A 23,135-nucleotide genomic window follows, 5' to 3' on the forward strand; every position below is an offset into this window, starting at 1 on the left:
ACAAACAAAGCTAGTGGAGGTGATGGAATTCCAGTTGAGCTATTTCAAATCCTGAAAGATGATGCTGTGAAAGTGCTGCACTCAAGATGTCAGCAAATTTGGAAAACTCAGCAGTGGCCACAGGACTGGAAGAGGTCAGTTTTCATTCCAATCCCAAAGAAAGGCAAAGCCAAACAATGCTCAAACTACCACACAATTGTACTCATCTCACACGCTAGTAAAGTAATGCTCAAAATTCTCCAAGCCAGGCTTCAGCAATACGTGAACCATGAAATTCCAGATATTCAAGCTGGTTTTAGAAAAGGCAGAAGAACCAGAGATCAAATTGCCAACATTCGCTGAATCATGGAAACAACAGAGTTCCAGCAAAACATCTATTTCTACTTTATTGACTATGCCAAAGTCTTTGACTGTGTGGATCACAAGAAACTGTGGGAAATTCTGAAAGAGATGGGAATACCAGACCACCTGACCTGCCTCTTGAGAAACCTATATGCAGGTCAGGAAGCAACAGTTAGAACTGGACATGGAACAACAGACTGGTTCCAAATAGGAAAAGGAGTTCGTCAAGGCTGTATATTGTCACCCTGCTTATTTAACTTATATGCAGAGCACATCATGAGAAATGCTGGGCTGGAAGAAGTACAAGCTGGAATCAAGATTGCCGGGAGAAAGATCAATCACCTTAGATATGCAGATGACACCACCCTTATGGCAGAAAGTGAAGAGGAACTAAAAAGCCCTTTGATGAAAGTGAAAGTGGAGAGTGAAAATGTTGGCTTAAAGCTCAACATTCAGAAAATGAAGACCATGGCATCTGGTCCCATCACTTCATGAGAAATAGATGGGGAAACAGTGGAAACAGTGTCAGACTTTATTTTTCTGGGCTCCAAAATCATTGCAGATGTTGATTACAGCCATGAAATTAAAAGACACTTACTCCTTGGAAAGAAATTTATGACCAACCTAGATATTATATTGAAAAGCAGAGATATTATTTTGCCAACAAAGGTCCATTAAGTCAAGGCTATGGTTTTTCCAGTGGTCATGTATGGATGTGAGAGTTGGACTGTGAAGAAAGCTGAGCGCCGAAGAATTGATGCTTTTGAACTGTGGTGTTGGAGAAGACTCTTGAGAGTCCCTTGGACTGCAAGGAGATCCAACAAGTCCATCCTAAAGGAGATCAGTCCTGGGTGTTCATTGGAAGGACTGATGCTGAATCTGAAACTCCAGTACTTTGGCCACCTCATGAGAAGAGTTGACCCATTGGAAAAGACCCTGATGCTGGGAGGGATTGGGGGCAGGAGGAGAAGGGGACGACAGAGAATGAGATGGCTGGATGGTATGACCAACTCGATGGACATGAGTTTGGGTGAACTCTGGGAGTTGGTGATGAACAGAGCGGCCTGGCATGCTGTGATTCATGGGGTCGCAAAGAGTCGGACATGACTGAAGGACTGAACTGAACTGATACACATATACTTGAGCCTCCCTTCTACATGCCCCAACCATCAGACTTTAATTTTAGTAGAATTCAAACAGATCTAGAATAGAAACTTACCCTGCCCCTTACAGTTGTGTAACCCAATGCCAGCTGTTGAAGGTCTTTGGACACCAATGTCTTTCTACTCACAAGGTTGTAATGAGAACTATATAACCTAAAATATGTGGAGTGTTTAGCAGGTTTCTTGTTGTATAGTAAGTCCTAAAGAAATGAAAAACTAGTATAAACTGTTGTCCTATAAGATCTACTCTTTATTGATTAAAAATACCTTATAACAAAAATAATTACTCCTTTAAAATCCATAGTACCTTAGGGACTAACATGTAGTTTCCTTAACTCTGTGTGCTCAGTGAAGGGTCTGCTTATGAAATTTTTCAATCTGAAACATATTCCGCCCCAGCACCATTTTGTACAGGATATATTTAAATATATATGTGTATGGGGGTATTTCACATCTTCAGACCACTAGTAAAAATGTCTAAAAGAAAGAATATATGCACTAACAAGCAGATAAAACAGGAAATTAGTTTACTACCTTGCATGGCAATGGGCAACATTTTCAGAAAGATACTGTTATAGGGATCGTATTGAATATGTAGATTGCTTTCGGTAGTACAGTCATTTTCACAATATTGATTCTTCCCATCCAAAAACACCTTCTGTGTCATCTTTGGTTTCTTTCACCAGTGTCTTATAGTTTTCTGAGTACAGGTCCTTTACTTCTTTAGGTACGTTTATTCCTAGGTATTTTATTCTTTTTGATGGAATGATAAATGAGATTATTTCCTTAATTTCTCTTTGTGATCTTTTACTGTTAGTATGTAGGAATGCAACAGATTTCTGTGCATTAATTTTGTATCCTGCTTTACCAGATTCATTAATTAGCTCTAGTAGTTTTCTGATAGTAACTTTAGGATTTTCTATGTATAGTATCATGTTATCTGCAAACACTGACATTTTTACTTATTTTCTAATTTGTATAGCTTTTTGAACTATTGGTGGGAATGTAAATTGATACAGTCACTATGAAGAACATTATGAAGGTTCCTTAAAAAACTAAACATAGAACTTCCATATGACCCAGCAGTTCTACTCCTGGTCATATACCCAAAGAAAACCATAAGTCTAAAAGACACAGGCACCCCCAAGTTCACTGCAGCACTATTCACAATAGCCAGGACATGGAAACAACCCAAATATCTATCAACAGAGGAATGGATAAAGGAGATGTGGTACATATATACAATGAAATGTTGCTCAGTCATAAAAGGAATGAAATTGGGTCATTTGGAGAGATGTGGATGGACCTAGAGACTGTCATATAGAGTGAAGTAAGTCAGTGAGAGAAAAGCAGATACTGTATATTAACACATATATGTGGAATCTAGAAAAATGGTATAGATGATCTTATTTGCAAAGCAGAAATAGAGACATCAGATCAGATAAGATCAGCTGCTCAGTCATGTCCGACTCTTTGCGACCCCATGAATCACAGCACACCAGGCCTCCCTGTCCATCACCAACTCCCGGAGTTCACTGAGACTCAAGTCCATCGAGTCAGTGATGCCATCCAGCCTTCTCATCCTCTGTCGTCCCCTTCTCCTCTTGCCCCCAATCCCTCCCAGCATCAGAGTCTTTTCCAACAAGTCAACTCTTCGTATGAGGTGGCCAAAGTACTGGAGTTTCAGCTTTAGCATCATTCCTTCCAAAGAAATCCCAGGGCTGATCTCCTTCAGAATGGACTGGTTGGATCTCCTCGCAGTGCAAGGGACTCTCAAGAGTCTTCTCCAATACACAGTTCAAAAGCATCAATTTTTCAGTGCTCAGCCTTCTTCACAGTCCAACTCTAACATCCATACATGACCACAGGAAAAACCATAGCCTTGAACGAATGCATGGATTCCAAACGGGGAAGAGGGTGGGATGAACTGGGAGGTTGGGTCAGACATATATACACTAGTAATACTATATATAAAATACACAAATAATGAGAACATTTTATAGCACAGGGAACTCTACTCAATGCTCTGTGGTGACCTAAATGGGGAGGAAATCCAAAAAAAGAGGGGCTATGTATACGTATAGCTGATTCACTTTGCTGTATAGCAGAAACTAACATAACATTGGAAAGCAACTATGCTCCAATAAAAACTAATAAAAATCAATAAATAAAATTAATAAATGAAGTATATAGTAAATATGTTAGAAGATGGTAAGTGCTATTAATAACATCACCAAAGAAGTATAAATCAAACAAGTTAAGAAGGATCCGAGGTGCCAGGGGTTTGGAATGAGAAGATGAGTGACAAGATGCAGTATTATTTTTCACTTTCATTATTTAATAATTGGCATATAGCACTATATGAGTTTAAGATGTACAGCATAATCATTTGGTATATGTATATATAATTGTGAAATGATCACCACAATAAGTTTAGTTAACAGCTATCACCTCACATAATTATAGTTTTTTCCTTATGATGAAAACTTTTATAATCTACTCTCTTAGGAACTTTCACATACACAGTACGGTATTAACTGTACTTATCATGCTGTACATTATATCTCCAAAACTTATTTATCTTATAACTGGAAGTTTGTTGTTGTTGTTGTTGTTGTTGTTTTACCATCTTCACCTATTTTGCCCTAACAACCCCTCATTCCCCACCTCTGGAAACCACCAATCTGTTCTCTATTCCTGTAAGTTTGGTTTTTTAGCTTCTCACTGATATAAGTGAGAACATAGACAAGATGCAGTATTGAATGAGGATAGGCTTCATCACTAAGAAGGTGAGACTTGAGCAAAGAACTGAAGATAGTAAAAAAGTTGGCCAAATATTTAAGAAAATCTAAGCAGATGGAATACCCATAGCGAATGTCCTCAGACATGAAGGTACTTAATGTGTCAAAATGAAAACAAGGTCAGCGTGGCTGCATCAGAATGGGATTTGGGGGGAACAGGTGATGAGACCAGAGGTATGAGGCAAATAATGTGGGCCTGTAAGCCACTGAAAGCACAGCACATTTTACCTGAAGTGAAATGATGAACCAGCATAGATATTTGAACAGAAAGGTGGTATAATCTGACTTACTTTTCAAAGATTCATTCTTGTGTTGAACAAAGGCAGCTCAATTCAAGTTTAGTTGCAGTCAACAAGCAAACCAGTGATTCTCAAAATGTCTGGTTCCTGGACCATCAGCATCATCTGGGAATGTGTTAGAAATGCAAGTTTTCAGACTGCAACCCAAACCAGCTGCACCAGATTTTGGGGTGGAGCCCAGAAATCTGAATTTTACAAGCCTGCCAGGTGATTCTGATGCAAGCAGTTTGAGAAACACTGGTCTAGATTAAGACTCTGCAAATTTTACTTACATTGATTAAAACAAACCTAGTTTCTGATATCTAACTAACATTTAAGCATCTACTCTGATCCCCTGGAGAAGGAAATGGCAGCCCACTCCAGTATTCTTGCCTGGAAAATCCCATGGACCACGGAGCCTGGTAGGCTACCGTCCATGGGGTCGCAAAGAGTCAGACACGACTGAGCGACTTCACTTTCACTTTCACTGTTCTAATATGGCTTCCCACGTGGTGCAGTGGTTAAGAATCCATCTGTCAATGCAAGAGACACAGGAGACATGAGTTTGATTCCTGGGTTGGGAAGATTCTCCTGGAGTAGGAGATGGCAACCCACTCCAGTATTCTTGCCTGGAAAATTCTGTGGACATAGAAGCCTGGTGGGCTACAGTCCATGGCGTCGCAGAGAATCAGACACAACCGAGTGAGCATGCATGCACATGTTCTGGTATAGCAAATGGCTGGTCACTTTCATTAGAGTAACAAGCAGAAGATCTGTAAGAAGAAAGAAAACTTTGAAACATTGATTAGGACTAGATTTTAGAGGGCCTTGTATGCTAGCCTAAAAATTTTTGGTATTAATTTTCTAGGGTACTGGGAGCCATTGCAGTGATTAATCTGGAAAGTTTCATATATTTCAAATATATTTTACTAATATAATATTCAGATTAATTTGAAAGCACTGCATATTTTTCATTGCATTTTACTTTACTAGTCAACATTTAAATTCTTCAGCTTTTCAAAACTGCAAGATGAGTAAATGTATAAAAGATTGAAACAGAGATAATTTTTTTTAATGTCTAAGTCTTACCAATAAAAAGAGAAATATAAAAGGTTTATTGGCTGACTTGGAGCCAAAATAAACACCTTTTGTTTTGTTACTGTTCTGTGTTCAAGCTACTGCTCATATTCTTACAAAATGTAAAAAGGTTGTGTCAGCTCTAGCTCTTTAAATACTAGAGGGCTCATGGTTTCAGAGTTTTATAAAAAGATCATGAAAGAGGAGATTATTTAAAAAGTTATCCCACTACTTAATGTAGCTCTTCTGGGGACCTTTGCCAAAAAGGCTTTATAGGTTTTGGTCTCCAAATTACAGTTCTATAAAAACATCAGCAAAATGTGAGAATGTAGCTAAAACTACAAAACACATAACTTTTTATTATTTTTTAGTCCATGAAAATGTCTATAGAGACAATATTTTCCATAATATACTGTTTGATTTCCAAGGTCAATAGAGTTGAAACAAAATTAGAACATTTTAAAAACTTTCCCTTTCATTCAACAAATTCTTATTGAATATTACTGTGTACTAAGTGTGCTCATTTCTGGGAATTATAACAGTGAACAAGAGAGACAGTCTTTTTTTTTTTTTTGAGACACAGTCTTTTTACAGAGCTTATGTGTGAATAAATATATATATGTATGTGTGTGTGTGTGTGTGTATAGGCAACTAGTGATATATATGTGTGTGTTAAATCACACCAGTATGACCAGTACTATTTAGAGTATACAGGAGAGATCATAGGAGGGGCAATGAACAAGAGTTGATTTTTCGACTTAAGATCTAAGACCTGAAGTTTAATAGGAATCAACATGATATGGATAAAGGATATTCCCAGCAGTGAGAACAACCAGTGCTAAAAAGGAACAGAAGGAAGAAGGACTATAGCATATTCAAAGAACTGGAAAAATTTTAGAATACTTCAGTTCAGTTCAGTTCAGTCGCTCAGTCGTGTCCAACTCTTTGCGACCCCATGAACCGCAGCATGCCAGGCCTCCCTGTCCATCGCCCTGTCCATCACCAACTCCCAGAGTTTACTCAAACCCATGTCCATTGAGTCAGTGATGCGATCCAGCCATCTCATCCTCTGTCGTCATCTTCTCCTGCCCTCAATCTTTCCCAGCATCAGGGTCTTTTCCAATGAGTCCGTTCTTCACTGGAGTTTCAGCTTCAACATCAGTCCTTCCAATGAACACCCAGGACTGATCTCCTTGAGGATGGACTTGTTGGATCTCCTTGCAGTCCAAGGGACTCTCAAGAGTCTTCTCCAACCCCACAGTTCAAAAGCATCAATTCTTCAGCACTCAGTTTTCTTTATAGTCCAACTCTCACATCCATACATGACCACTGGAAAAACCATAGCCTTGACTAGACAGACCTTGCTGCTGCTAAGTCGCTTCAGTCGTGTCCAACTCTGTGCGACCCCATAGACTGCAGCCTACCAGGCTTTCCCGTCCCTGGGATTTTCCAGGCAAGAACACTGGAGTGGGTTGCCATTTCCTTCTCCAATGCATGAAAGTGAAAAGTTAAAGTCAAGTCGCTCAGTCGTGTCCGACTCTAGCGACTCCACGGACTGCAGCCTACCAGGCTCCTCCGTCCATGGGATTTTCTAGGCAAAAGTACTCGAGTGGGGTGCCATTGCCTTCTCCAAGACAGACCTTACAGAGGGAAAAAAAAGGGGGAGCATGGTAGAGGAGTATGAGGGTGAGAGAAGTAGAGAAGATGGGTGGTTGGCTGGAGGTGCCCTCATCTTGGATACTTCCATCAGTGAGATGCTGTGGGTTGAACTATCCCACAAGCAGGTGATAGTCAGTCAATAAGTACCATTTAATATTACTGGACCCTACCAAAAGATATTTATAGGCAATGTCAAACTGTCAGAAGACTAAAGGTACCAAAGCTATTTCAATGAAAAGTCCATGAACAGCACAGTAATGACATTCTAGAACAAAACAAAACATTGTAAGATAATTGTAACACACTTTTCTGGATTAGTTTCTGAACCCCTTAAATTATCATAGTATTCCCTTACATCTGGAATCCTGAATGACTTGAAGCTAGAAACTACCACCAATAATTCATAATGCGAATCACTCCTAATTCAAAATATTTACACCTTATAAGTATGGTGCAACAAATAGGGGAATTATGAAAATAACTGGTACCAATTTAGTCCTTTTAGTATAATTTGTAGGAGGTAAATGGATTAGTATGGAAGATCTATATTTCCTTTTTTTCTTCTCCAGACATGCCTTCGATTCTGGGTAGACTGCCTGAGAAAGGCATATCTCCATTCATGTTATGACAGTTCCAGCATGTTTGGGACACAGATGCCTGTGTGACTTCCCAAGCATGGCTTTTCTTAACTGGCACCTTATTCCAGGTTATGACTCTAGTTCTTCCTTTCCCTTTCCTGAGTCAGGAGTAGACTCCACCACTTATTAGCACATCCTATTTTTCTCTCTTTCAAGTATTTTCCATAACATGCTGTTTGGTTGGCAACATGTTTGGCAATGTTTTCATTTTTATTTAGTAATATTTCATATTATTAACTCCCTCTTTAGCAGATGTGTCTCTATATCACCTTTAGATTTACCAAGGCTGAGAATTAAGCTTATGAAAAATATGTTAATGTACTTAACATTTATCAAGTACCTACAGTGCACCACAAGCTTCCCAAGTGGCTCTAGTGGTAAAGAACCTGCCTGTCAATGCAGGAGACATAAGAGACACAAGTTTGATCCCTGAGTTGGGAAGATCCCCTGAAGGAGGGCACAACCCACTCCAGTATTCTTGTCTGGAGAATCCTATGGACAGAGGAGCCTGGACGGCTACAGTCCATGGGGTCACAAAAAGTCAGACACGACTGAAGGGACTTAGCACACACAGGACAGTGCACCATATTTCATGCTAAGTGCTGATAGAGAATCATTATGGCTACAACTTTTCTGCCCATTGGGTCCCACTTTACTTTTATATGAGGAAGGTCATATCAAGAAAACAAGTGGACATTTGAAAAAAAAAATTAAACTATCTCAGTGTGTGGCTTCATCAACATGTATAATGTTATTCAAAATAACAATGTATTTATTCTACTGTGCTTTCCAAGGCAGAAAAGTAACCTGATGCTCAGTGTGTGGTCCAAAGACCAGCTGCATTAGGATCATTCAGTTGCTGATGAACCTCTGATCCCCACCCAACACCTGCTGAAGCCAACATGCACTTTACCAAAACTCTCAGGTGATTATATTTAAAGTTTGAGAGTGGGCAGAATACTTTTCATCAAGGGTTAAATTCATTTAGCACTTATTCTACAGTTAATTTTTTTTTTTAGTTAGCCAGACAGAATAACCTACGATTCCTGAGCATTAAAATTAACCAAAGCTTGCATCTCTCTTTGTATGCATATAGACTTAGATTTTTAATGAATTACGTAGATGAAAAGGATGGAAATCTGATGAAAAGGATGGAAATCTGGATACATGTGTTTCTATGATTTGGTGTTTTCCAAAGTTTGATTCATGGAACACTAACTCCATAAGAGTTAATTAATAGAAATTAGATATACGGGAGTTTTTCTACAGCCTTCAGATTCAGGAAATGATAAATTAGTCAAAGGTTTCTTTACTTAAAGATTTCTCAGAGCTTTTAAATGACAGTGTTCATGATAAAACTCCTATATAGTTTTGAAGTATGACTCCCAAATTTAACCAGAGAATGCTTTTCTTATGGAGTCTCTTTCAGGACTAGTGTTCCATAGAACACACTGGAAATATTGCATTGTATAGTGGCCTTACCTATATGAAGAGTCACTTACAAAGACATATCCTAGAAGATTCCTTCTATATGTTTGTTCCTCATTTTCAAGTGCTACAGCCAGAGCCTACACCTGTGTATTAAGGAGAAAATAAACTTTATATTTCTAGCAGTGAAATGATCACAGTTCAGTTCAGTTCAGCTGCTCAGTTGTGTCTGACTCTTTGAGACCCCATGGACTGCAGAACGCCAGGCCTCCCTGTCCATCACCAACTCATGTCCATTGAGTCCATGATGCCATCCAACCATCTCATCCTCTGTTGTCCCCTTCTCCTCCCACCTTCAATCTTTCCCAGCATCAGGGTCTTTTCAAATGAGTCAATTCTTCGCATCAGGTGGCCAAAGTATTGGAGTTTCAGCTTTATTTTTTTAAAATATTTTATTTTTTAACTTTACAATATTGTATTGGTTTTGCCATATATCTTTTATCTGCTGGGTATTCCTCTGTTTCTTCATCTTGTTTAAATTGCTGATTTTGGGGTGTCCTTTCTGTATTCTGGCAGTTTGTGGAGTTCTCTTTATTGTGGCGTTTCCTCGCTGTGTGTGGGTTTGTACAGGTGCCTTGTCAAGGTTTCCTGGTTAGGGAAGCTTGTGTTGGTGTTCTGGTGGGTGGAGCTGTATTTCTTCTCTCTGGAGTGCAATGAAGTGTCCAGTAATGAGTTATGAGATGTCTATGGTTTTGGGGTGACTTTGGGCAGCCTGTATCTTGAAGCTCAGGGCTGTGTTCCTTTGTTGCTGGAGAATTTGCTTGGTATGTCTTGCCCTGGAACTTGTTGGTCCTTGTGTGGTGCTTGGTTTCAGTATCGGTGTGGAGGTGTTTGATGAACTCCTGTCAATTAATGTTCCCTGGAGTCAGGAGTTCCCTGGAGTCAGGGTTTGGATTTAAGCCTCCTGCTTCCAGTTATCGGTCTTATTTTTACAGTAGTTTCAAAACTTCTCCTTCTATACAGCACCATTGATAAAAAAAAATATGGAACGCTTCACGAATTTGCGTGTCATCCTTGCGCAGGGGCCATGCTAATCTCTGTATCGTTCCAATTTTAGTATATGTGCTGCCGAAGCAAGCACGGTTTTGCCATATATCAACATGAATCCACTACAGGTATACACGTGTTCCCCATCCTGAACCCTCCTCCCTTTAGCATCAGTCCTTCCAGTGAATACTTAGGACTGATTTCCTTTAGGATGGACTGTTGGATCTCCTTGCAGTCCAAGGGACTCTCGAGAGTCTTCTCCAACACCACAGTTCAAAAGCATCAATTCTTTGGCGGTCAGCTTTCTTTATAGTTCAACTCTCATATCCAAACATGACTACTGGAAAAACCATAGCCTTGACTCTAGATGGACCTTTGTTGGCAAAGTAATGTCTCTGCTTTTTAATATGCTGTCTAGGTTGGTCATAACTTTTCTTGCAAGGAGTAAGCATCTTTTAATTTTATGGCTGCAGCCACCATCTGCAGTGATTTTGGAGCCCCCCCAAAATAAAGTCTCTCAGTTTCCACTGTTTCCCCATCTATTTCCCATGAAGTGATGGGACCAGATGCCATGATCTTAGTTTTCTGAATGTTGAGTTTTAAGCCAACCTTTTCACTCTCCTCTCTCACTTTCATCAAGAGGCTCTTTATTCTTCACTTTCTGCCATAAGTGTGGTATCATCTGCATATCTGAGGTTATTGATATTTTTCCTGGCAATCTTGATTCCAGCTTGTGCTTCATCCAGTCCAGCATTTCTCATGATGTACTCTGCATATAAGTTAAATAAGAGGGTGACAACATACAGCCTTGACGTCCTCCTTTCCTGATTTGGAACCAGTCTGTTGTTCCATGTCCAGTTCTAACTGCTGCTTCCTGACCTGCATACAGATTTCTCAAGAGGCAGGTCAGGTGGTCTGGTATTCCCATTTCTTTAAGAATTTTCCACAGTTTGTTGTGATCCATACAGTCAAAGGCTTTGGTGTAGTCAATAAAGCAGAAATAGATGTTTTTCTGGAACTCTCTTGCTTTTTCGATGATCTGATGGATTTTGGCAATTTGATCTCTGGTTCCTCTGCCTTTTCTAAATCCAGGTTGAACAGCTGGAAGTTCACAGTTCATGTACTGTTGAAGTCTGGCTTGGAGAATTTTGAGCATCACTTTGCTAGTGTGTGAGATGAGTGCAATTGTGTGGTAATTTGAGCATTCTTTGACATTGCCTTTCTTTGGGATTGGAATGAAAACTGACCTTTTCCAGTCCTGTGGCCACTGCTGAGTTTTCCAGATTTGCTGGCATATTGAGTGCAGCACTTTCACAGCATCATCTTTTAGGATTTGAAGTAGCTCAACTGGAATTCCATTACCACCACTAGCTTTGTTCATAGTGATGCTTTCTAATGCCCACTTGACCTCACATTCCAGGATATCTTTCTCTAGGTGAGTGATCACACCATCGTGATTATCTGGGTCATTAAGACCTTTTTGTATAGTTCTTCTGTGAATTCTTACCACCTCTTCTTAATCTCTTCTGTTTCTGTTAGGTCCTTGCCATTTCTATCCTTTATTGAGCTCATCTTTGCATAAAATGTTCCCTTGGCATCTCTAATTTTCTTGAAGGGATCTCTAGTCTTTCTCATTCTGTTGTTTTCCTTTATTTCTTTGCACTGATCACTGAGCAAGGCTTTCTTATCTTTCCTTGCTATTCTTTGGAACTCTCCATTCAAATGGGTATATCTTTCCTTTTCTCCTTTGCTTTTAGCTTCTCTTCTTTTCTCAGCTATTTGTAAGGCCTCCTCAGACAACCATTTCACCTTTTTGCATTTCTTTTTCTTGAGGATGGTCTTGATCACTGCCTCCTTACAATGTCATGAACCTCTGTCCATAGTTCTTCAGGCACTCTATCACATCTAATCTCTTGAATCTATTTGTCACTTCCACTGTGTAATCTTAAGGGGTTTGATTTAGATCATACCTGAATGGTCTAGTGGTTTTCCCTATTTTCGTCAATTTAAGTCTGAATTTGGCAATAAACAGTTCATGATTTGTGCCACAGTCAGCTCCCAGTCATGTTTTTGCTTACTCTCAGGGCTTCTCCATATTTGGCTGCAAAGAATGTAATCAATCTGATTTCAGTATTGACCATCTGGTGATGTCTATATGTAGAGTCTTCTCTTGTGTTGTTGGGAGAGGGTGTTTGCTATGACCAATGCATTCTCTTGGCAAAACTCTACTAGCCTTTGCCCTGCTTCATTCTGTACTCCAAGGCCAAATTTGCCTGTTACTCCAGATATCTCTTGATTTCCTATTTTTGCATTCCAGTCCCCTATTATGAAAAGGACATCTTTTTTGGGTGTTAGTTCTAAAAGGTCTTGTAGGTCTTCATAAAAGCATTCAACTTCTGCTTCTTCAGCATTACTGGTTGGGGCATAGACTTGGATTACTATGATATTGAAAGGTTTGCCTTGGAAATGAACAGAGATCATTCTGTCGTTTTTGAGATTGCATCCAAGTACTGCATTTCGGACTCTTTTGTTGACTATGATGGCTACTCCATTTCTTCTAAGGAATTCTTGCCCACGGTAGTAGATATAATGGTCATCTGAGTTAAACTTACCCATTCCAGTCAATTTTAGTTTGCCGATTCCTAAAATGTTGATGGTCACTCTTGCCATCTCCTGTTTGACCACTTCCAGTTTGCCTTGATTCATGGACCTAACATTCCAGGTTCCTATACAGTATTGCTCTCTAATATTAAATAGGCCTGGGCAATTATAATCTATTGGATGGCCATCAATGATGTATCAAAATCCTTCTCTCCTTTATTTCCTAGCTTATGTCTTTTCAGGAGTTGGAACTATTGGAAAACCTGAAACAGCAGTCCAAAGTTTATTAGAAGTGTAAAAATCAAAGTGCAGTTTAGCCAAAGAAACACTCATTGAGTGTCTCCCCTACAGTAGGCACTGTGGTAAGCACTGGATCTGTAAAGATGAAGAGGTCTTCCCTAAAGGATCTTATATCCTCGATGGGGAGAAATTTATTGTAATAGATCATTTCAATACACTGTGGTGTGGTGATGGTGTAATAGTAGTGGCTGACATTTATTGAGTGCCTGCTCTTTTCTGTTCACTGTTCAAAGGGTTGTATAGGTATTAACTCATTTATCTTTCACAAAAGCACTTTCATGTAGGTAATATTATTGTCCCCTATTATATGAAGAAAGTGCAATGAAAGTGAGACACGAAGTGCCTTAAGGAGAGTTTGAGGGTGGTGTGAGGGCATAAGGGGAGACTTCCTTGAAGAGATGTCTTCAATATTTCTTTGGTGACTGTTTTTATTTTTCCCTCTTAAAGTGCCAAAACACAAAGTTTGTCCTACTTTCTAATCAATGATTGCCTGTATTGCCTTTAATGAGGTGATCTGGGAAAGGGAATGAATTGATGTTATTCCTCCTTGCAGAATCTACTGTACATTTAATAGAATATTTACCTGGGCACATTAGTTCATTCAACAAATAGTAATAACATTGCTCTTGGGACTCTATTCACAGTTAGGTAACTAGCTCTCTGCCAGATAAGCCAAGGACTTATTGGTCCCATGGATGTTCTAGGGTTTTTTTCCCTCCTAACAAACACCATGCTAAATACTATGGTCCTTGTGTGTAAACTTTTAGTTACTGGCCATAAATTCACCAAACCTGAATAAACAGGGCCCCGAGTCAACTCTACTAGCCAATAGATTTATTCCTGTGAGAAATTAAATCATCTCTATTCTCACTTCCTCTTTATTTTAGCATTAACTAGAGTCACCTGTGGGACCCAAATAATCAACTACATATTTTCATAGCCAAGAAATCACTTTTGAGGATTTTAGAGATGTTGTTTGTTTTTTTTTAAACTAGAAGGGATCATTGAAACTGAATTTATTTCTACAACTTAGAAAAAAAAATTATTTAAGGACAGTGCATTTAAGGTCTGTAAACACAAGGGACATTGTGAATCTCTCCAGCTGAATTTAGGGTTGAGAACAAAATGGAGGCACAAACTAGTTGTTAAGATACAGGAGAAATCTATCACTGTGTCCTGAGCCATGGTGAAGGAATTCTGTCTTTGTTCTAAAACAGCAGTTTCTTCTAGAGTAACTCACTTGAAATCCTTAAAGTCACTTATGTGCCTTTGGTAGCCTGTAACCTTGATAGATTTTCCTGTGGCAGGCCTTTTAAAAATATGAGAATAACCCTACTAGACAGTGGTGTGCTGCTTTTTAGTGGGGAGGAAGCCCTGATTTGCAGCACTGGTCAGTTCTATTATTTAAATGTTTCCACCATGACCAATTTCAAGCTACCAGGCTTTTTTTTTAAAGTCAGAAACTCAGATTCTAAATGAAAAGTAGGATGGTTTCTTTCCTTTGAACAAAGTCTTGCCTCCACTTTCACAGTACCCTTATTTTATCTCAAGCACTGTTGCTATCTAGTCATTGGTTCCCAAACCTGTATGCAGATCAGAATCACTTGGCAGGAGGTATGGGAGGAAGGAGATACATGTATACTTTAGAGCTGATTCATTTTGCTGTACAGTAGAAACTAACACAGCATTGTAAAGCAACTATAGCTAAGCTAAGCTAAGTCGCTTCAGTCGTGTCTGACTCTGTGCGACCCCATAGACGGCAGCCCACCAGGCTCCCCCGTCCCTGGGATTCTCCAGGCAAGAACACTGGAGTGGGTTGTCATTTCCTTCTCCAGTGCATGAAAGTGAAAAGTGAAAGTGAAGTCACTCAGTCGTGTCCTACTCTTAGCGACCCCATGGACTGCAGCCTACCAGGCTCCTCCGCCCATGGGATTTTCCAGGCAAGAGTACTGGAGTGGGGTGCCATTGCCTTCTCCCAAAGCAACTATATACCCCAACAAAAATTAATCAAAAAATTAAAAAAAAAGAATCATTTGGGAAGGCTTGTTGAAATATGAAATCCCAGAGTCCTGCCCTAGGTCTATTGAATCAGAATCTCCAACAGAAGCGGCGACAGAAATTTGTAGCATCATTGGTGATTCTTATTCAGCCTTCTGGTCTCCAGGTTAGCATATGATAGCACTACACATGCTATTCCTATTTCCAGGATGAACTCTGTTCACTTTCATTCTTGGACCAAAGGTTTTGAGCTAATTATCATCTATAACTTAGTCTACTTACTGAATTAGCCATATCTCTGGTGGAAAATTCTAAAGGATTACTAAAACTCTGGCTAGACATGTTTTCCTAACTCAATGATAGATGTGAATGTTGATAAGCACTCGTTCAGTTATCTTCTCCCACTTAAGAATGTCTCACTCAGAATCTCTGCCTTTCTGCAACAAAATTTCTGGCAGAATTCTAAGATGTCTGTTTTTCATATAACAATTTCAAAATAAATACCTAGCAATTCCATTCAGAGACACACACCCCCATTCATAGTATACAGATTTATTTACCATAAATACCTCATACTTTAAAGTGAATTATTGTAGTGAGACTGGAATTTATAATAAAATTAGTTTACCACCACATTGACAATTTACTTTACTTCTATATTACATATTCCAGAAGTAGCATTAAACTATTACGTTATGTTGGTATTTAAATGATTATTGAATCCAGTACTTCATGAAGTCCCATCCTTCCCCCTTCTCTGTTCTTTTAACACCACAAGATGTGTTAAATGTTCGATGGGTGGGAAATTGATTGCATGTGGAATATAGACAGCTAGTCCGTGACATTTTTCTATAGAAAATTTCCCTTACTTTAGTGGGACTTGTGGTTTAAAATAGATGTTTGAAGAAATGCTTTGTAGAACAGCATTAGTTCTCTTTTTGGGAAACAGTTACTTTACAATAAATGAATTGACTTTTATGTCAAGATATATTTTTACCTATTGCACACTCTCTTTCCACCTTTAAAGAAAAATCAGCGAATGGAAAAGAAAGTAGAACTCATTCTCTGTCAAACTAAACAACCGCTTGAAAAACTGACATGCCCTTCCTTCCTCCCTGGTGGGACAAAATAAATGTAGTCAACTGCCTTTAGCAGAGAGTGAATAAAAACAAACTTAGTCCCTCTGCCCTAAACCCCAAACCAAATGTTTACCAAGATACTGTCTGGTTACTTGGTTACCATTACCCTATGTAGCCAACTATCTTTGTAAAGAATGAGTTTTATCATCCATTCAAATCTCTTTTGTGTCTTCTTGCCTTTTTTTTTTTTTTTTTTTCTTTCTTCTTTCTGGCTTAGATGAAAACTGTTCAGCTGATAGAAATACAAGTGCCTTGAATGGGAACTATTTTGCCACAGACCCTCTTTCCATCCTTCACAGTCCTATTCAGACATCACCTTCTCATCATGGTCCCAAGAAGATTCACAAGAATCACTCTCTGCTCGTACTCCTATTTAACAAGTATTTCATTCTACCCCTGGCATAGTTATTCTTTACCTTCAAATTGTCTTTGAAGTAAAATTGTTAATCAAATCCAGACTGCCTTACCACAGTATTACCTTCCATTTTTCATTCTTGTACCTGTATTCCAGTCCATCTCAGAAAAGAATTGTTCCCCAAGGGTATTGACATGGATTCCAGGAGTAGCTTAGTGGGTTTTTTCTTTGAAACTGTAGTTTTAGCAAAGCCACATGAGTTTATCTTATGTTGTATAAACAACACAGACATTTTGTTTTATTTTGGAAGTAACTGTGAATGATTCTAGCATAGAATCAATATGAAGTAACCAGTTTTGAAAACGAAACTTTAAATAGAACAGTGACTTGGCAATAAGAGTTGGGAAACTTTAATCTCAGTTTTAAAAAAATCTAGGATGTAAAACCAGAATGTTAAGTAGTCAAAGAGATAGATAAAATGCATATATATATATTGTAATAATCATACTAGGACTATCCTTTAAAAGATTAAATAACATTAAAATTCACTGTCAAAAGGAGATATTTTATGAACTGATAAATATAAAAGTCAGTGAAATTTGGGCAGAGAAATGGGAGAGGTCATTTGTTCCTGTTCAGTCACTTAGTCAGGTCCAACTCTTTGCGACCCCATGGACTGCAGCACACCAAGCTTTGCTGTTCTTCACACCATCACCCAGAGCTTGCTCAAACCCATGTACATCAAGTTGGTGATGCCATCCAACCATCTCATCCTCTGTCATTCCCTTCTCCTCCTGCCTTCAATCTTTCCCAGCCTCAGGGTCTTTCCTAATGAGTCAGCTCTTAGCATCAGGTGGCCAAAGTATTGGAGCTTCAGCTTCAGCATCAGTCCTTCCAATGAACATTCAGGACTAATTTCCTTTAGGACGGACTGGTTTGATCTCCTTGCTGTCCAAGGGACTCTCAAGAATCTTCTCCAGCACTACAGTTCAAAAGCATCAATTCTTCAATGCTTAGCCTTCTTTATGGTCCAATTCTCACATTCATCCATGACTAATGGAAAAACCATAGCTTTGACTAGATGGACCTTTGTTGGCAAAGTAATGTCTCTGTGTTTTAATATGCTGTCTAGGTTTACCATAGCTTTTCTTCCAAGGAGCAAGTGTCTTTTAATTTCCTGGCTACAGTCACCATCTGTAGTGATTTTGGAGCCCAAGAAAATAAAGTCTGTCACTGTTTTCATTGTTTCCTCATCTATTTGCTGTGAAATGATGGGACCAGATGCCATTATCTTAGTTTTTTGAGTGTTGAGTTTTAAGCCAGCTTTTTCACTCTCCTCTTTCACCTTCATCACGAGGCTCTTTAGTTCTTCGCTTTCTGTCATAAGGGTGGTTTCATCTACATATCTAAGGTTATTGATATTTCTCCTGGCAATCTTGAGTCCAGCTTGTGCTTCATCCAGTCCAGCATTTTGCATGATGTACTCTGCATATAAGTTAAATAAACAGGGTGACAATATACAGCCTTTATGTACTCCTTTCCCGATTTGAAACCAGTCTGTTGTTCCATGTCCAGTTCTAACTTTTGCTTTTGGAACCAGTCCGTTGTTCTCTAAAATGTCTCTAGGACAATTCACTGAATAAATAAATAATATGCTATTTTGCACTTGATGAGAAGAAGCATTAAATCATCAAACAAACAATGATAAAATACTTAAACTCTCAGAAAACCTAGACAAAATTAGACAGGCTATAAAGAAGAGAGCTAGCATTTGTTGAGTGGCTACTATAGGTCAGACACTGTGCTGGGCAGTTTACATAGGTTTTCCCATTTAGCAATTTTTATGAGTTGGGTGGTATCTATTGTATTTCATAAATGAGGATATCAAGGCTTAAATTGACTATATAATTTGTCCAAGTTCACACAACTGATCAGCACAGAGATTTGAACTCAGGTTTATCTGTTCCCAAAGACTTTGATCCAAAGACCTGTTAAGATCCAAAGAATTTGATTCCACACCACATTGTTACCTAGTTGGTGAAAACAAAAGGAGTAAACAAAGGCAGATAGAATCAGAAATTATATATGTATACTTATATTCTTGGGCCGTAAGAACTGCATTTATCTTAAACTTAGTATAACAAAGGTGGAGGTAAATGGAGAGAGCTTCAAATAGACCAACAAAAGAATCAGGAAAAGAGATACTAATAAATAAACATGGAAGAGAATAAATATTCTCAGATCAATGAGGAAACTGCTCAGGGAGAATACAGCTTTTTACATATACTTGAAAGGTATAAGGGTACATAAGTGCAAGTTGCTCAGTTGTGTCCGGACTCTTTGCGACCCCATGGACTATATAGTCCATGGAATTCTCCAGGCCAGAATACTACAGTGGGTAGCCTTTCCCTTCTCCAGGGGATCTTCCAAGCCCAGGGATCAAACCCAGGTTTCCCACATTACAGGTGGACTCTTTACCAGCTTACAAATGGAGTGGCAAAAAAGAACTGAATTTCCTAGAACAAAGAGTCATAATTTGATATAATTGGTTTGAAAGTGAGGAAAGGAATTTCAGATTGATTAATGTGAAAAAAATATTTTGCTGCCAGTGAGAGGATTTATGGGTGGGGAATGTCTCCCACAGAGTTAGAATAAAGAACTTTTTTTACAAATAATAAATAATATTATTTGACCGAGTAGCTCATTAAATGTAGGAAGCAGTCTTGCACTAATGCAGGGAACAGCCTTGCTCTAGGAAGATTCAGAATATTCTCTTCTATTTGGCCATTTCCATTTTTTATGAATTTGTTCTGCTTGTTCTGTTTCTAGTATCTTAGTGTTACTAAAAACCTGTAAAAGAAATAGTATGAGCCTTTTAGGAGGTTCTTGAAAACATAAAATAATTTCCTGGTTGTTGCTCAATAGAGATTGAGTAAGTCCTAAAAATGGGTCAGTCATGGTCCTAGGTTTTGGGGAATACAGAGATGAAAAGACAAGGCCTCTACCTTCTAGGCCTTCACAATATCCTATAGAGATGGCAGTGAGGTGAAAAATCATAATGAAATTACACTGGAGGCCAGAAGACCATCAATCATTAGGAAACATTTATTAACTGACTGTAATTAACCCAGTTTTAAAAAACCCAACACAGATTTACCCAGTGCCTATCATGTGACTGGTCTATCCTATTCATGATACAAACAGCAAGAGTCCCTAACTCCAAGTGAACAAGCTATAAATAAATTTACCCAAGTAAATGTGTAAATTAAAAACTGCATTAAGGAAAAAAAAACTACATTAAGTATTAAGAAGGAAGGGGTACCATGACAGTCTAGCAGGGGCTATAAATGGAGTCCATAGGGGTTCTTTCTTCAAAGGAAAAAGGAGTTAGAGATGACTAAGTGGATGGTACCTGAGTGGACTGGGAATACAGAAGGCTGTCTTTAACAAAAAGACAATGGTGTATAATCTAACCAAATCCTCCAAATACAGTGTCCAAAACTGTACCAAAAAGTTTTGCCATAGTAAAATTTGTCTATACACTCAAAAGTACTTCCTTCAATTTTAACTAAAGTAGCAACCCAGGAATATAAAAATCAGCTATTTAGTTCTCTAAGATCTCTTACATATACCCAGAAATAAATAGGAACTGGCTCAGTTACAACTAGTAAACAGGAAAGGAATGATATAGAGATCAAACTGAGGGTCTGAGCAGTGGTCATATAGTAAAGCATTAAAAATAAACAGCCTGGGGACTTCTCTGGCAATCCAGTGGTTAAGATTCTGCAGGGGACATTACAAGGGGTATGGACTGTCCCTTGGTGGGGGAACTAAGATCCTGAATACTGCACAGCATGGCCAAAAATAAATACATAAATAAAAAAATAAGAATTCAGTGGGATTATAGCCAAACAATTCAATTCCAAAAATAAATAAATAAAGGGCATGACTTTTGTATTTATTTGCATTACTCATTTAAAAGCTTATAGAAGACAGATAGGAAATATACTTAAATACCTTCCATTTATTTTTAAAAACTATTCAATAGAGGCAAGAATGGATAGATATCAGGCATAAATGAATCTCTATCTTTGTGTGGGATGTACAATTCAGGAGACATTGCATTTTAGTAACTGATAGGCAATCTTAATTTAGATTATTTTCTTATTAAGTTTATTCTAGTGTAGTTTTTTTAAAGGAATATATACCTTGAATATTGTGGAACTAGCTATCTTTGAATACAATGTGTATAACACTTAAAAAGTGAATAGAAACATGCTCCTTAGGAGAATAAAGGGGTAAAACATATTTTATTTGAGTAAAATTCATGTACAAATTTTTTGTTTATTTTTTATAGCTATCCATCCACTAGCAAAAAAATAGTTGATAGTAGAAGGAAAGGAGAAAATAATGTCAAAAAAATAGACAACTTCATTTTATCTAACGCTTAACTTCACACTTAATATAGTAATGACAGTTCATACTGTCTCCTGTTTGGAGCTGCATCTCAAAGTCATTTCCTGTTCCTTCTAAGAACCTTGGCAGGAAGCTGGGCAACTTTTGAAATGGCTTTGGTATTAGAAATTCCCCATCAGAAATTTTGTAGGGCCTTGGCCTTTTCAGGAGAAAACAATGTTGGGAGGCTGGAAGGTGCTGCTGAAGGCATGGTTGCTGAGCAGTGGGGAAAAAGCTTCACGAGCAGCTTCTTTCCCAGCTGAGAGCCGTGACCTTGGAGTTCTGTTTTTAGAAAAGCTAAATCAGAAGCAAATACTTCCAGGGTATTTTGCTCCCAGTATAGCTTCTACTAACAAAGTGGCAAAAGCTAGAGCCATCAGGTAATACTAAGAAGTCCTGACAATTTAAAAAATAGTGAGATGCTAAACTCAGCAGGTGGTTTCTGTGGTTCCCAAGGTGGTTCCCACGCTTGGCATCCTGGATCACTCTTTGAGTGAATGATACGCAGACTCATTGAGCTGCAGTGAAGGTGGGAATAAAGGTGAAAAGGCAGCAATGGTCTCTACCACCAAAGGCTTTAGCAATCCCATCAGAATAAAGGAAGCCATAGCTCTTCCATTATGTTCCTGGCCATTCTGTATCCATGTTGACATGCTTATTGTGCTCATGCAGATTGACAGCTGTGACTCTTGTCCTACATTCCATTGCAGGGTATCTCCCTATAAGCAGCAGGACCATGGATAATACCCTACTTTTTCTCAACATACTTTGACCCACAAAATAAGAGTGATAGCTGATTAATTTTCTTTTAAGCAGAGAAGGGAACATGTAACAGGGCGAGTAACCTAGAGGACTTAGATTAGTCAAGAAAGCTGTTTGCCACCGATTCCTTCCAGGTACAAAGCAAGGAATTTCAGCCTGTTTTGAAAGCCAGTTAGATAATTAATTTCCTTAAAAAAACTCATATCTTTAATGAGGCAGTTTTTATTCTTTCCTCTGTGCTTCCATGCACCCTGGTCTACCTCTGTTCTAACACTTACTGCCCTGGTGGCTCAGTGGTAAAGAAGCCACCTGTAGTGCAGGAGACATGGGAAGATCCCTGGAGAAGGAATTGGCAACCCACTCCAGTATTCTTGTTCTGGAAATCCCACGGACAGAGGAGCCTGGAGGGCTACAGCCCATGGGGTCTCAAAGTTGGACACGACTTAGCGACTTAGCAACAACAATTTATTTACATATCTCTCGAAGAGATATGACTCTCTATTTGTCTTTGTATCTTCATCTCGTAGCATAGTTCATGTTAACACCAAAGCTCAATAACTCTTTGGTAAAGGTTTGATGAATAAATGAATAAATGGTGGACATTTAAAGCTGGTATGTTTCATGCAGATAACAATAACAGTGATTATCTAAGCATAGTTCAGTTCAGTTCAGTCGCTCAGTAGTGTCCGACTCTTTGCGACCCCATGAATCGCAGCACTGCCAGGCTTCCCTGTCCATCACCAACTCCCGGAGTTCACTCAGACTCAAGTTCATCGAGTCAGTGATGCCATCCAGCCATCTCATCCTCTGGCGTCCCCTTACATAAGGTGCCACTAATGCCTGAAACATTGCTACATATATACATTATCTCATTTAGTCCTCAAAGAAACAATTCTGTAGCATAGGTATTATTACTCTTCTTTCATGAGTGAGAAAATTGAGACTTGAGGGGGTTAATTTCACAGTTATATAAGGAGTAAGCCACATAACCAGAATTTGAACTCTTAGTCTGACTCTTTAAGTTTTTGCCATTACCAACTCTATTAGATTGTCTTTGTATTGTAGGTTATGTCTTCCTGAGACATTACAGGT

General features: G+C 38.7%; 1 protein-coding gene and 1 non-coding gene across 5 annotated transcripts in view; one reads left to right on the forward strand and one right to left on the reverse strand.

The window, feature by feature from the left end:
- The window catches only part of NTN4 (netrin 4), a 129,970-nt gene that overhangs the window by 80,441 nt on the left and 26,394 nt on the right, over positions 1–23,135 (forward strand). The window lies entirely within an intron of this gene.
- On the reverse strand, positions 10,424–10,527 carry LOC138988084 (U6 spliceosomal RNA). Its single transcript, XR_011464420.1, has one exon. It is a non-coding gene; the product is annotated as a U6 spliceosomal RNA (small nuclear RNA).

This window comes from Bos mutus, chromosome 5 (genome assembly GCF_027580195.1).
Source record: "Bos mutus isolate GX-2022 chromosome 5, NWIPB_WYAK_1.1, whole genome shotgun sequence".
Lineage (NCBI taxonomy): Eukaryota > Metazoa > Chordata > Mammalia > Artiodactyla > Bovidae > Bos > Bos mutus.